Below are 14,050 nucleotides of genomic sequence, written 5' to 3' on the forward strand. Positions count from 1 at the left end.
GGCTCACATGAATACTGGGTAACCCCGTTGTTGGATGGCAAACCTATACGCATGGAACTGGACACCGGTGCAGCCGTTTCGCTGGTCTCAGAGACTGTGGGTATGTCTACACTACGAAATTATGTCGAATTTATAGAAGCTGGTTTTATAGATATCGGTTTTATACAGTCGATTGTGTGTGTCCCCACATAAAATGCTCTAAGTGCATGAAGCCGGTGGACCGCGTCCACAGTACCGAGGCTAGCGTCGACTTCCGGAGCGTTGCACTATGGGTAGCTATCCCACAGTTCCCGCAGTCTCCGCCGCCCATTGGAATTCTGGGTTGAGATCCCAATGCCTGATGATGCAAAACAGTGTCGCGGGGGGTTCTGGGTACATGCCATCAGGCCCCTCCCCCTCCATCAGAGCAATGCCAGACAATCGATTCGTGCCTTTTTACCTGGGTTACCTGTGCAGACAACATAACACGGTAAGCATGGAGCCCGCTCAGCTCAGCTCAGCTCACCGTCACCATATGTCATCTGGGTGCCGGCAGACGTGGTACTGCATTGCTACACAGCAGCAGCTAATTGCCTTTTGGCAGTAGACAGTGCAGTATGACTGGTAGCCTTCATCGGCTATCTGGGTGCTGGCAGACGTGGGGCTGCATTGCTACACAGCAGCAGCCCCTTGCCTTTTGGCAGTAGATGGTGTACTAAGATTGATATACGTCATTGTCGTATTCCAGTTCAATCAGAGGCACCTGGGCAGACATGCTTTGTCTCCTGGAGACTCAGTCCTGCCGGCAGTCCTATTGAACTGTCTTGATGATGATGGCTAGCAATCGTAGTACAGTATCTTCTGCCAAGCACCCAGAAGATGCGGAGGGCTATCAGTCATGCTGCACCGTCTGCTGTCAGCTTAAGATGTAAAAAATAGATGTATTCATTTGCTTCCCCCTCCCTCCGTGAAATCAACGGCCTGCTAAACCCAGGGTTTTGAGTTCAATCTTTGGGGGGACCATTCTGTGTGACAGTTGTTTGTGTTTCTCCCTAATGCACAGCCACCTTTGTTGATTTTAATTTCCTGTACCTGTACACCATGTCGTCAGTCGCCCCTCCCTCCCTCTGTCAGTTTCGCGCCTTTTTTCAGACCAGACGCCATACCACTGGGATCATGGAGCCCGCTCAGATCACCTCGGCAATTATGAGCACTATGAACACCACGCGCATTGTCCTGGAGTATATGCAGAGCCAGGACATGCCAAAGCAAAACCAGGACCAGCCGATGAGGCGATTGCAGCGCGGCGATGAGAGTGATGAGGAAATTGACATGGACACAGCCCTCACACAAGGTACGGGCCCCAGCAATGTGCAAATCATGGTGTTACTGGGGCAGGTTCATGCCATGGAACGCCGATTCTGGGCCCGGGAAACAAGCAGACTGGTGGGACCGCATCGTGTTGCAGGTGTGGGACGATTCCCAGTGGCTGCGAAACTTTCGTATGCGTAAGGGCACTTTCATGGAACTTTGTGACTTGCTTTCCCCTGCCCTGAAGTGCCAGAATACCAGGATGAGAGCAGCCCTCACAGTTGAGAAGCGAGTGGCGATAGCCCTGTGGAAGCTTGCAACGCCAGACAGCTACCGGTCAGTCGGGAATCAATTTGGAGTGGGCAAATCTACTGTGGGGGCTGCTGTGATCCAAGTTGCCAGGGCAATCAAAGACCTGCTGATATCAAGGGTAGTGACTCTGGGAAACGTGCAGGCCATAGGGGATGGCTTTGCTGCAATGGGATTCCCAAACTGTGGTGGGGCGATAGGGATATGCGTTCCGTCTATCTTGGCACCGGAGCACCAAGCCACCGAGTACATAAACCGCAAGAGGTACTTTTCAATGCTGCTGCAAGCCCTGGTGGATCACAAGGGACGTTTCACCAACATCAACGTGGGATGGCTGGGAAAGGAACATGATGCTCGCGACTTCAGGCACTCTGGTCTGTTTCGAAAGCTGGAGGAAGGGACTTTCTTCCCGGACCAGAAACTAACCGTTGGGGATGTTGAAATGCCTATCGTGATCCTTGGGGACCCAGCCTACCCCTTAATGCCATGGCTCATGAAGCCGTACACAGGCAGCCCGGACAGTAGTCAGGACCTGTTCAACTACAGGCTGAGCAAGTGCCGAATGGTGGTGGAATGTGCATTTGGACGTTTAAAAGCGCGCTGGCGCAGCTTACTGACTCGCTCAGACCTCAGCGAAAAGAATATCCCCATTGTTATTGCTGCTTCCTGTGCGCTCCACAATATCTGTGAGAGTAAGGGGGAGACATTTATGGCGGGGTGGGAGGTTGAGGCAAATCGCCTGGCCGCTGATTACGCGCAGCCAGACACCAGGGTGGTTAGAAGAGTACAGCAGGGCGCGGTGCGCATCAGAGAAGCTTTGAAAACGAGTTTTGTGACTGGCCAGGCTACGGTGTGAAACTTCTGTTTGTTTCTCCTTGATGAACCCTCTGCCCCCCCCCCACCCAGTTCACTCTACTTCCCTGTAAACCAACCACCCCACCCTCCCCTCCCCCCTTCGAGCACCACTTGCAGAGGCAATAAAGTCATTGTTACTTCACATTCATGCATTCTTTATTAATTCATCACACAACTAGGGGGATAATTGCCAAGGTAGCCCAAGAGGGGTGGGGGAGGAGGGAAGGAAATGGACACACTGCAGTTTAAAACTTTAAAACTTTAACACTTATTGAAGGCCAGCCTTTCGATGCTCGGGCAATCATCTGAGGTGGAGTGACTGGGTGGCCGCAGGCCCCCCCCACCGTGTTCTTGGGCGTCTGGGTGAGGAGGCAATGGGACTTGGGGACGAGGGCTGTTGGTTACACAGGGGCTGTAGCGGCAGTCTCTGCTCCTGCTGCCTTTCCTGCAGCTCAACCATACGCTGGAGCATATCAGTTTGATGCTCCAGCAGCCGGAGCATCGACTCTTGCCTTCTGTCTGCAAGCTGACGCCACCTATCATCTTCAGCCCGCCACTTGCTCTGTTCATCCCGCGATTCAGCCTGCCACCTCTCCTCTCGTTCATATTGTGCTTTTCTGTAGTCTGACATTGACTGCCTCCACGCATTCTGCTGTGCTCTTTCAGCGTGGGAGGACATCTGGAGCTCCGTGAACATATCATCCCGAGTCCGCCGTTTTCTCCTTCTAATCTTTGCTAGTCTCTGCGAAGGAGAAACATTTGCAGCTGGTGGAGGACAAGGGAGAGGTGGTTAAAAAGGACACATTTTAGAGAACAATGGGTACACTCTTTCACGTTAAATTTTGCTGTTCACATTACACAGCACATGTGCTTTCGTTACAAGGTCGCATTTTTCCTCTTATATTGAGGGCCTGCCGGTTTGGTGTGAGAGATCACTCACGCGGTGCCAGGCAACAGAATTCGGCTTGCAGGCAGCCATGGTAAGCCACAGACTTTTGGCTTTTTTAACCCTCATAACATGTGGGAATGGCTTCAAACAGTAGCGCCCTCATTTCCCATACCAAGCACCCCTTGGGTTGGCCATTTAAAATGGGTTTGCAATGTAAATGGAGGGGCTGGGGTTTCCGGGTTAACGTGCAGCACAAACCCAACTACCCCCCCCCCCCACACACACACACAATTATCTGGGATGATCCCTTCACCCCTCCCCCCCACCGCGTAGCTAACAGGGGGGAACATTTCTGTTCAGCCGAGCAGGAACGGGCACCTCTGAATGTCCCCTTAATAAAATCACCCCATTTCAACCAGGTGACCGTGAATGATATCACTCTCCTGAGGATAACAAAGAGAGATAAGGAATGGATGTTGTCTGCATGCCAGCAAACACCGGGACCATACGCTGCCATGCTTTGTTATGCAATGATTCCAGACTACGTGCTACTGGCCTGGCGTGGTAAAGTGTCCTACCATGGCGGACGGGATAAGGCAGCCCTCCCCAGAAACCTTTTGCAAAGGCTTTGGGAGTACATGAAGGAGAGCTTTCTGGAGATGTCCCTGGAGGATTTCCGCTCCATCCCCATACACGTTAACAGACTTTTCCAGTAGCTGTACTGGCCGCGATTGCCAGGGCAAATTAATCATTAATCATTAAACATGCTTGCTTTTAAACCATGTGTGATATTTACAAAGGTACACTCACCAGAGGTCCCTTGTGTGCCCTCAGGGTCTGGGAGCACGCCTTGGGTGAGTTCGGGGGTTACTGGTTCCAGGTCCAGGGTGATAAACATATCCTGGCTGTTGGGGAAACCGGTTTCTCCGCTTCCTTGCTGTGAGCTATCTTCATTGTCTTCATCATCATCATCTTCCGCGTACCCCGAACCTGCTTCCCTGTTGCGTGATTCTCCATTGACGGAGTCAAAGCACACGGTTGGGGTAGTGGTGGCTGCACTCCCTAGAATGGCATGCAGCTCCGCGTAGAAGCGGCATGTTTGCAGCTCTGCCCCAAACCTTCCGTTTGCCTCTCTGGCTTTGTGGTAGGCTTGCCTTAGCTCCTTAATTTTCATGTGGCACTGCTGTGCGTCCCTGTTATGGCCTCTGTCCTTCATTGCCTTTGAGACCTTTTCTAATATTTTGCCATTTCCTTTACTGCTACGGAGTTCAGCTAGCACTGATTCGTCTCCCCATATGGCGAGCAGATCCCGTACCTCCTGTTCTGTCCATGCTGGAGCTCTTTTGTGATCCTGGGACTCCATCATGGTTACCTGTGCTGATGAGCTCTGCGTGGTCACCTGTGCTCTCCACGCTGGGCAAACAGGAAATGAAATTCAAAAGTTTGCGGGGCTTTTCCTGTCTACCTGGTCAGTGCATCTGAGTTGAGAGTGGCTGTCCAGAGCGGTCACAATGAAGCACTGTGGGATAGCTCCCGGAGGCCAATAACGTCGAATTCCGTCCACACTACCCCAAATCCAACCCGCAAAGGCCGATTTTCGCGCTAATCCCCTCGTCGGAGGTGGAGTAAAGAAACCGGTTTAAAGGGCCCTTTAAGTCGAAAGAAAGGGCTTCGTCATGTGGACGTGTCCAGGCTTAATTCGATTTAACCCTGCTAAAGTCGACCTAAACTCGTAGTGTAGACCAGGGCTGTGTATAAAGAAAAGCTACAGCATCTTCCGCTTAAAGCAACAAAAACAGTGCTGAATACATATACAGGAGAAGCTGTGCCCATGTTGGGCACTACTGATGTTAAGGTGGAGCTCAATGGACAGGCTGCTAAATTGCCACTGTTTGTGGTGAGAGGTAATTACCCAGCCTTAATGGGTAGGTCTTGGCTTAGGAAGATCCAACTGAATTGGGCAGAAGTGCACCGAGTGACTAAAGAAGAAACCGGTCTGACCACTATACTAAGGAAACATGCTGCTGTTTTTGGAGAGGATCTGGGAAGTATGAAGGGAATCACTGTGACATTGAACATTAAACCTGACAGTCAACCAAGATATCAGAAAGCCAGAACTGTGCCATATGCCATCAGGCCGAAGGTTGAAGCGGACCTGGAGCACCTGGTCACAAATGGAGTCCTACTACCAGTTACCCATAGCCCATGGGCAACTCCTATTGTTCCAATAGTGAAGAAAGATGGCTCCCTCTGGATTTGCGGTGATTTTAAAGTCACTGTCAACCCAGTGTTGTGTGCAGAGCAATACCCGCTTCCCCGCATCGATGACCTCTTCGCTGGCCTGGCTGGGGGACAAAAGTTCAGTAAGATTGATCTGAGTCAAGCATATTTACAGATGCACGTTGATGAAAAGTCCCAAGAGCTGTTGACGCATAAGGGGCTTTATCGATACTGTCACCTACCCTTCGGAATAACATCTGCTCCCGCCCTGTTCCAGAGGGCTATGGACCAGATCTTGTGTGGCTTGCCAGGAGTCCAGTGCTATCTGGATGACATCCTGGTCACTGGAAGGAATGAGGAGGATCACCTAAAGAATTTAGAGACTACCCTACAAAGACTGGAAGAGTATGGACTGCGAGTCCGCAAAGACAAGTGTGAATTCTTCCAGCCCTCTGTTGAATATTTGGGACACATCATTGATGCTACAGGTCTTTGTAAGGCCCCTGCCAAAGTTAAGGCTATTGTGGAGGCTCCCCCTCCTCGAAATGTTAGCCAGCTTCGCTTGTTTCTAGGACTACTGAACTATTATGGAAAGTTCATCTCACAGTTAGCCACACTGCTAAAACCACTTCACGAACTCCTTGGGCAGAACGAGGCCTGGAAGTGGACTAAAGCCTGTGATTTTGCATTTAACAAAGCTAAGGATGCATTGCTAAATTCTGAAATTCTGACGCACTTTGATCCATCCTTACCCCTACAGTTGGCCTGCGATGCGTCCCCTTATGGAGTGGGAGCAGTTGTCACACATTATGCCTTCGGGAGAAGAGAGACCTATTGCTTTTGCTTCACGCACTCTAAGCAAAGCAGAAACTAACTATGCCCAAATCGAACGTGAGACATTGGGAATCGTTTTCGGAATTCGGAAGTTTCATCAGTACCTGTTTAGACGGAAGTTTACTCTTCTCACAGACTATTGACCCCTGACTTCAATTTTTGGACCCCACACAGGCATTCCTCCATTAGCCGCTAGTCATATGCAACGGGGGGCATTGTTGCTTTCCGCGCACACATATGAAATCAAATATCGGAAATCCACTCTGCACGGCAATGCGGATGGTCTCTCAAGGCTGCCTTTGCCAGCCAGCCGTCGAGATATTGCCCAGAAGGAAATCTTTTACTTTGAACAGGTAGAGAATACACCCATCACCGCTATTCAGGTAAAGAAGGCAACTCGAGTTGACCCAGTATTGTCCCAGGTTATGGACCTGGTGATGCATGGAACATCTTGACGAACCTCTCTGGCCTCACCCGATCTTGTTACCTACATGTCCAGGAGGACGGCATTATCAATCCAATCTGGTTGTTTGTTGTGGGGGAGATATGACATTATCCCACCACCACTGAGATCACAGATGTTAGAACAGCTCCATTCTGGTCACTGTGGAATAGTGCGCATGAAGGAAATTGCACGAAGCTATTTTTGGTGGCCTGGATTGGACAGTGCTATTGAAGAGAAGGCAAGAGCTTGTATGTCATGTCAGGGTGTGAGGAATGCACCCCAGTGGGCACCCCTACATCCATGGGACTGGCCTGAAAACCCATGGCAACGTATTCACGTTGACTTCGCTGGCCCCCTTGAAGGAAGCATGTTCTTGGTGGTGGTAGATGCCCATTCTAAATGGCCAGAAGTCTCTATAATGCAGTCCACTACTGCAGAGAGTACTATCCAAAAACTACAAGGACTCTTTAGAACAACTTGTGAGTGACAACGGACCGCAGTTCATCTCTCAGGAGTTTCAAAAGTTTATGAAGGCAAATGGGATACACCACATCACTTCAGCCCAATATCATCCATCCACCAATGGATTAGCTGAAAGATTTGTGCAGACAATGAAACAAGCTTTGAAATCAGCAAGGGGACAATTATCCATTCAAAAGCGTCTGGACACCTGTGATGTTATTGATATAATCTGGGACCATATAGATCATTGTTGCAACCAAGGTCCGGTAGTGGCACCCAAATCTTGTATAAAGGGGGTCAAATGGGGTGTCTAAGACAAGGTTATGGTTTACTGGTTATGATTATGCTGTCTATATGTGTGTATCAATTTTGTAGTTGAAGTTATGAATATTGGCTCTATACTGTCTGTATTTCAAACTTATGCTATGCTTCTGGGTGACATCCCAGACAAGCTGGTGTTAGCTCTGCCTAGCCTGCTTGATGGCCCATTAAGGACCATCAACTATACAATGGACCCATTGAGAGAAAGCAAATATGCCTTGAGACTCAGCAAAGTATGCAGGAACTGAACCATGTGACTCCAGACTCCATTTTGCTGTAATTTTCCACAGTAAAAACAAAGAGGTGTTCTTACACCTGGAAAAGACTATATAAGGCTCATGCCTCATCTCCATTTGGTCTTCAATACTGCTTCTTACCTCTGGAGGGACTTTGCTACAAACAGAAGCTCTGAACAAAGGACTGAGAACCCATCCCAGCTGGGGATGTATTCCAGAGACTTGATTTGAACCTGCAGTTTATTCTAGGGTTACCATATTTCAGCAAGCAAAAAAGAGGATGGGAGGAGCCCCGCCCTCATCCTGCCCTAGCCCCGCCCCTGCCCCTTCCACTCCCTCCCACTTCCTGCCCCCCTCAGAACCCCCAACCCTCCCCCCACTCCTTGTCCCCTGACTGCCCCCTCCTGGGACCCCTGCCCCTAACTGCCCTCCAGAACCCCACCCCCTACCTAAGCCTCCCTGTTCCTTGTCCCCTAACTGCCCCCTCCTAAGACCCCCCACCCTAACTGCCCCCCAGGACCCTACCCCCTACCTGTACCCTGACTGCCCAAAACCTTATCCACACTCCCCCCAGAAAGCCCCCCCTGAGCTCCCGACCCCCCCCATCTCTTGACTGCCCCCTCCAGAACCTCCCTGCCCCTTCTCCGACCCCCTGGCCCCCTTACCCTGCCGCTCGTCCCTGCACGCTGGGCAGCAGGGGAGGAGGAGCAGGGGAGGAGCTCCAGACTGCCGGAGGCGATCTGCGAATGCAGGGAGGGAGGGAGTGATCTCTGCTGCAGGGGAAGCGGAGGAGGGGCTCTCTCTGGCTGTTGGAGCCCCATGTAAGTGGCACCATCCGGACGGCTGCCCCGTTAGCCGCACACGCTCTGCATGGGGGGGAAGTCCGGACATTTACAAATTCCCCCCGGACGCTATTTTTAGCTCAAAAAGCCCGACATGTCCGGGGGAATCCGGATGAATGGTAACCCTAGTTTATTCTATCTCTGCTGCAAGCCTGAACCAAGAACTTTGCCATTACTGTATGTAATTGATTCAATTTAACCAATTCTAACTCTCATCTATATCTTTTTCCTTTTATGAATAAACCTTTAGATTTTAGATTCTAAAGGATTGGCAACAGCGTGATTTGTAGGTAAGATCTGATTTGTATATTGACCTGGATCTGGGACTTGGTCCTATGGGATCAGGAGAACCTTTTTTCTTTTATTGGGGTATTGGTTTCCATAACCATTTGTCCCCATAACGAGTGGCACTGGTGGTGATACTGGGAAACTGGAGTGTCTAAGGGAATTGCTTGTGTGACTTGTGATTAGCCAGTGGGGTGAGACCGAAGTCCCCTTAGTCTGGCTGGTTTGGTTTGCCTTAGAGGCGGAAAAACCCCAGCCTTGGGCTGTGACTGCCCTGTTTTTAGCAATTTGTCCTGAACTGGCACTCTCAGTTGGGTCCCGCCAGAACCGCATCGTCACAACACCTTCTTATTATCCTACAGAAACACACCTCATGCTACGACCAAGGCATCCCCGGCCTTTCTAAGGATGGGACGACAGCTGCGCACTTGCTTTGATCTGCTGAAACCTTCTGAACCCCAACAAATTGTGCAACGTCAGCAGCAAGATCAAGTCATCAGACGTGCACCCAGAGCAAAAGACCGAACCTTTAGCCCGGGACAGCCAGTTTTGGCTCTGAATTATACTTCTGGAGCTAAATGGGTACCTGCCACTGTCATCGCTCAAACGGGACCTGTTTCCTACACAGTCCAGACTGCAGAGGATCTCACTTGATGGCGACATGTAGATCAGCTGCTGCCAGGCCATACCAGTCCTCAGGACACATCTTCAGTTGAGTTGCCTGACTTCACCACCTCCGGCGAGACACCAAATCAAGAGTCACCTGTTCCTGACTTTTCCCCTCCATTACTGCCAGCGGCAGAGATACCCCGCTGCCCAGCATGAGCTGATACCCCATCCTCACCCATTCGCCCTACGAACCCTGAGCCCATTGTCAGGCCCGCACCCAAGACACTTTCAGGTGCAACAACACCAGAAGTCCGCCATAATCCACCTAGAGACAGAAGAGAAGGCCTCCTCGTCGGCTGGATCTTTAGCTAGGGCGAACCCATGGTTACGGGGCAAAATAATCCCCAGGGCTTAGCCGGGAATGGAGGCAGTCTACCCTCCTTCTCTAGTTTAGTGTTTGTTTTATTTAGGGGACATTCTTATTAAGGGGGGAGGAATATGTTGTGTATTTGGTTGTCATGGTAATAGAATCTTGTGTTGCTATGGCAACTGAGTTAGATTATTAGGGGATAGCCCAGCCAGTTTTGGCTGGCTGTTGGTTAGCTCTGTGTGTAGCAATAAATGGCTGCTCCAAAGTTTACAGCTCTCTGTGTCTCCCGTGATTTCTTGCTAAAACTGTTGCCCCCAAGGATATAACAAGAGGCACATGGGAAAAAAAGATGGGTCCTTGTCACTGGCAATGTATCAAGCAAGCACCTCCGTAGTGTCCCCTCCAGCAGCCACAGCTTGGCAGAGCAGCTCAGAATCAGCATCTCTGGTGGTGATGGGCCCTTTGCCGATTCCAGCAGGGATGGCACAGGGGATGCCCTGTGGGGGAGAGACCCACCAGTTCCCTGTGACCTTCCCCCCACCCCACTTCCCTGGAGACATGAGGGGTGTCTGCAACCTTCCAGCCCTGCCAAAATAACAAATGCTGTGGGTACACAAACCAGTCAGGTTACAATACCTGTGCCCACCAGAGACCCTACAATAACAAACCCAATGTGTATAGGTGTTGTTCATGCTATGGCACCAATGGTTATATTCTCAGTGCAGCATTTCCTGTGGATTTTCCTCTCCCCCTAAGTATCAGCACTTCCTTGCAGTTAATGTTTCAGCTTTTCAGTCTAAAAATCACTTTTGATGAGAATTTGCACAAGTGGCACTTGGATGTTCCCAGACCTCAAGGAGTGGCAGGTCAGTACCTCAACTGAGTCTAATTTCTCTTGTAAGGGGCAACAAACCTTCACAACATTTTCCCCACAATTTGCGAAGCTGTGTTTGTGAGAGTCAAGACCCTACAATAACATACTAGTCTGGGTGCTTCTCCCTTACTCACCATAGACACTACAATAGAATCATAAAATCATAGAATATCAGGGTTCCCAGAGCCCAAGGAGTGGCAGGATCTCAACTAAGTCTAATTTCTCTTGTAAGGGGCAACAAATCTTCACAACATTTCCCCCCACAATTTGCTAAACTGTGTTTGTGAGAGTCAAGACCCTACGATAACAAACTAGTCTGGGTGCAGCCCCTGTGATCACTAGAGACCCTACAATAACTAACCAGTTGGGGTGCAGCCTCTGTGATCACTAAAGACCCTACAATAACAATCCCTGTTTGTGGCCCCAGCCATGCCAGGGCTGGCATGTACAGGGTGAAGGTGGTCCCAGTAGTTCCCACATACCTGGGCAGTCTCTGTGCTGGGATAATGGGCATCCCCAGAGAAGTTGGAGGGACAGGGTGCCCTTGGGGCAGTGAGGTCCCTGCCTGGTAGCAGCTGGTCCTGTCCCCACTGGGTCTCTCCCTTGCAGGCAGCTCCAGCTTCTTATCCCTGAGTGAATGAACTATTAACAGAGTCTGTGCCTGACCCGGAGCTGGGACAACCGCATCCCTGTAGTCAGAAGGCACGATCAAGCTCATTCTGTGGGCAGGGAGGGGTGAGAGCATCAGGATAAGCGGTGTGGGACTAACACAGCAATGCACACCAGGATATGCCAGTCCTGGCCTCTCTCAGCCTGGGGCGCTGCAGGGAGTGGGACGAGGGCACTGGCTGTGTGGGGAGTTCCCGGTTACTCCAGTCCCAGCCTCTCCCTGCAGGGGGCACTGTAGGGAACAGGGCAGGAGCCCTCCATTCCTGTTTCAGCTACTGAAGCATTCTCTCGTCACACAGGCTGATATCAAGCTGCTTCCAAGCAGAGTTCCCTAGAACATCCCTCTGTGGTAAAAGTATTTGTGGACTCCCAACATCCTGCAGACAGCCTGAGCCAGCAAAGAATAAACACCAGTTTGACTCTAGCACAGGCAGCTAGGGAACTCATGCCCTGAACACAGAAGAACATTCTATTCCCAGCTCTGCTTCTAACCCACCATGTGACCGTGGGCATGTCCCTGGTCTCCTTGTGCCTCAGTTTCCCCACACACCCTTTGTCTAGCTTGTATATCTCCAATGTGACTGTTTTAGGGTGGGGTGTCCCTCCTCCCTGGAGGAGGAGAACTGGGACCTTTGCACTGAGATGGATAAATCAAGGGTATACAAGGTGAGTGAGCTAGTATCTTTGATTGAACAACTTCTGTTGGGGAGACAAGCTTGCAAGGTCCACGGAGCTCTTCCGGTCTGGGAAAGGTCCCCAGAGCATCCCAGATACATACAGGGTGGAGTGAGCACATTGCAAGAGACTGGTCACAGTGAAGTTGGCATTTAACTAGTCTGCAGGACACAGGAGGATTGGTAGGTTCCAGACTGTTGTAATGAGCCATAAATCCAGCATCTCTGTTCAGTCCATGAATCTCAGTGTCTAGCAGCGTTATGACTCTAAGCTCCCAGGCCTGCCTTGGGAAGGCATCGTGCAGGTTTCCTTTGAGGATGAGGATTGAGAGGTCAGATATGGAGCGATCACTTTGTGAGAGGGTCTTGTATCACATTCCTGGGGGAGTTCATTTGAGAGAGTCATGATTGTCTGGTTTCAGCCACACAGTGGCCATTGGGGCATTCGGTGCACTGCACAAGGTGCACCACATGCTGGGGTAGGCATGTGTAGGACTCTTGGATCTTGTATGGTGTGTTGGGGGGCGGGGGGATTTGGATGGTACAATTTAGATAGGGGCAGGCTTGGCGCTACCAAGAGGGCAAAGGGGACATTTCCCGCACCCTCAAATTATCTTCAGGGCTCCTCACCTGCAAGGACAAATACAGGCCAAGTTCCCGCTGGTAAGCAGTGGAAGTGACAATGACAAAATACTGAGAGAGTAGCCTCATTGTACCTTTTAAAACTAAAAATCCAAGATTTCCCAGGGATCGAACTAGGCTCTGGGAGGTTTGTTGGTTGTTTATTAAATAGCAACATCCAGGGGCCCCAATATACCCCCTTCCCCCAATAATGGGACACTAGCACAGGCTTAATTATAAGCACCAGGCACTAATATTTTTTAAATATGCACAATTATTACCTGCATACATAAGTATAAATTTATTTGCAAATGGATTTATAGAATAATGACTCTCATTATTTTTAAATATTTTTTTTGTTGTAGATTTTTTGGGGACTTGGGGCTTTTGAAGTGCAGGGCAAAGTAGCTTCCCACTCCGCTCCTGGTGTTACTACCTGCAGCCTTGCTTTTTTAAAATATATATTTAGTAGGGCTGTCGATTAATCACAGTTAACTCATGCGATTAACTCAAAAATTAATCGTGATTTTAAAAAATCACGATTAATCGCAGTTTTAATCTCACTGTTAAACAACTGAAATGTATTAAATATTTTTGGATATTTTGCTACATTTTCAAATATATTGATTTCAATTACAACACAGATACAAAGTGTACAGTGCTCACTTTATATTACTATTTTTATTATAAATATTTGCATGGTAAAAATGACAAACAAAAGAAATAGTATTTTTCAATTCACCTCATACAAGTACAAGTCTCTTTATTGTGAAAGTGCAACTTACAAATGTAGATTTTTATTTTTATTTTTTGGTTACTCAAAAACAAAATAGTGTAAAACTTTAGAGCCTATAAGTCCACTCAGTCCTATTTCTTGTTCATCCAACCACTAAGACAAACAAGTTTGTTTACATTTACGGGAAATAATGCTGCCCACTTCTTATTTACAATGTCACTAGAAAGTGAGGACAGGGGTCTGCAGGGCACTTTTGTAACCGGCATTGCAAGGTATTTACGTGCCAGATATGCTAAACATTCGTATGCCCTTTCATGCTTCAGCCACCATTCCAGAGGACATGCTTCCATACTGATGTCGCTCGTTAAAAAAATAATGCGTTAATTAAATTTGTGACTGAACTCCTTGGGGGAGAATTGTATGTCTCCTGTTCCATTTTACCCACATTCTGCCATATATTTCATGTTATAGCAGTCTCGGGTGATGACCCAGCACATGTTCTTCATTTT

General features: G+C 49.3%; 1 pseudogene; it reads right to left on the bottom strand.

Annotated features, from left to right (window-relative positions):
- Positions 1 to 11,559, bottom strand: part of LOC135877841 (glycine N-acyltransferase-like protein 3) — a 57,384-nt pseudogene extending 45,825 nt beyond the window's left edge.
- Positions 11,560 to 14,050: the final 2,491 nt, after the last annotated feature.

The sequence above is a fragment of the Emys orbicularis genome, chromosome 4 (assembly GCF_028017835.1).
Source record: "Emys orbicularis isolate rEmyOrb1 chromosome 4, rEmyOrb1.hap1, whole genome shotgun sequence".
Lineage (NCBI taxonomy): Eukaryota > Metazoa > Chordata > Testudines > Emydidae > Emys > Emys orbicularis.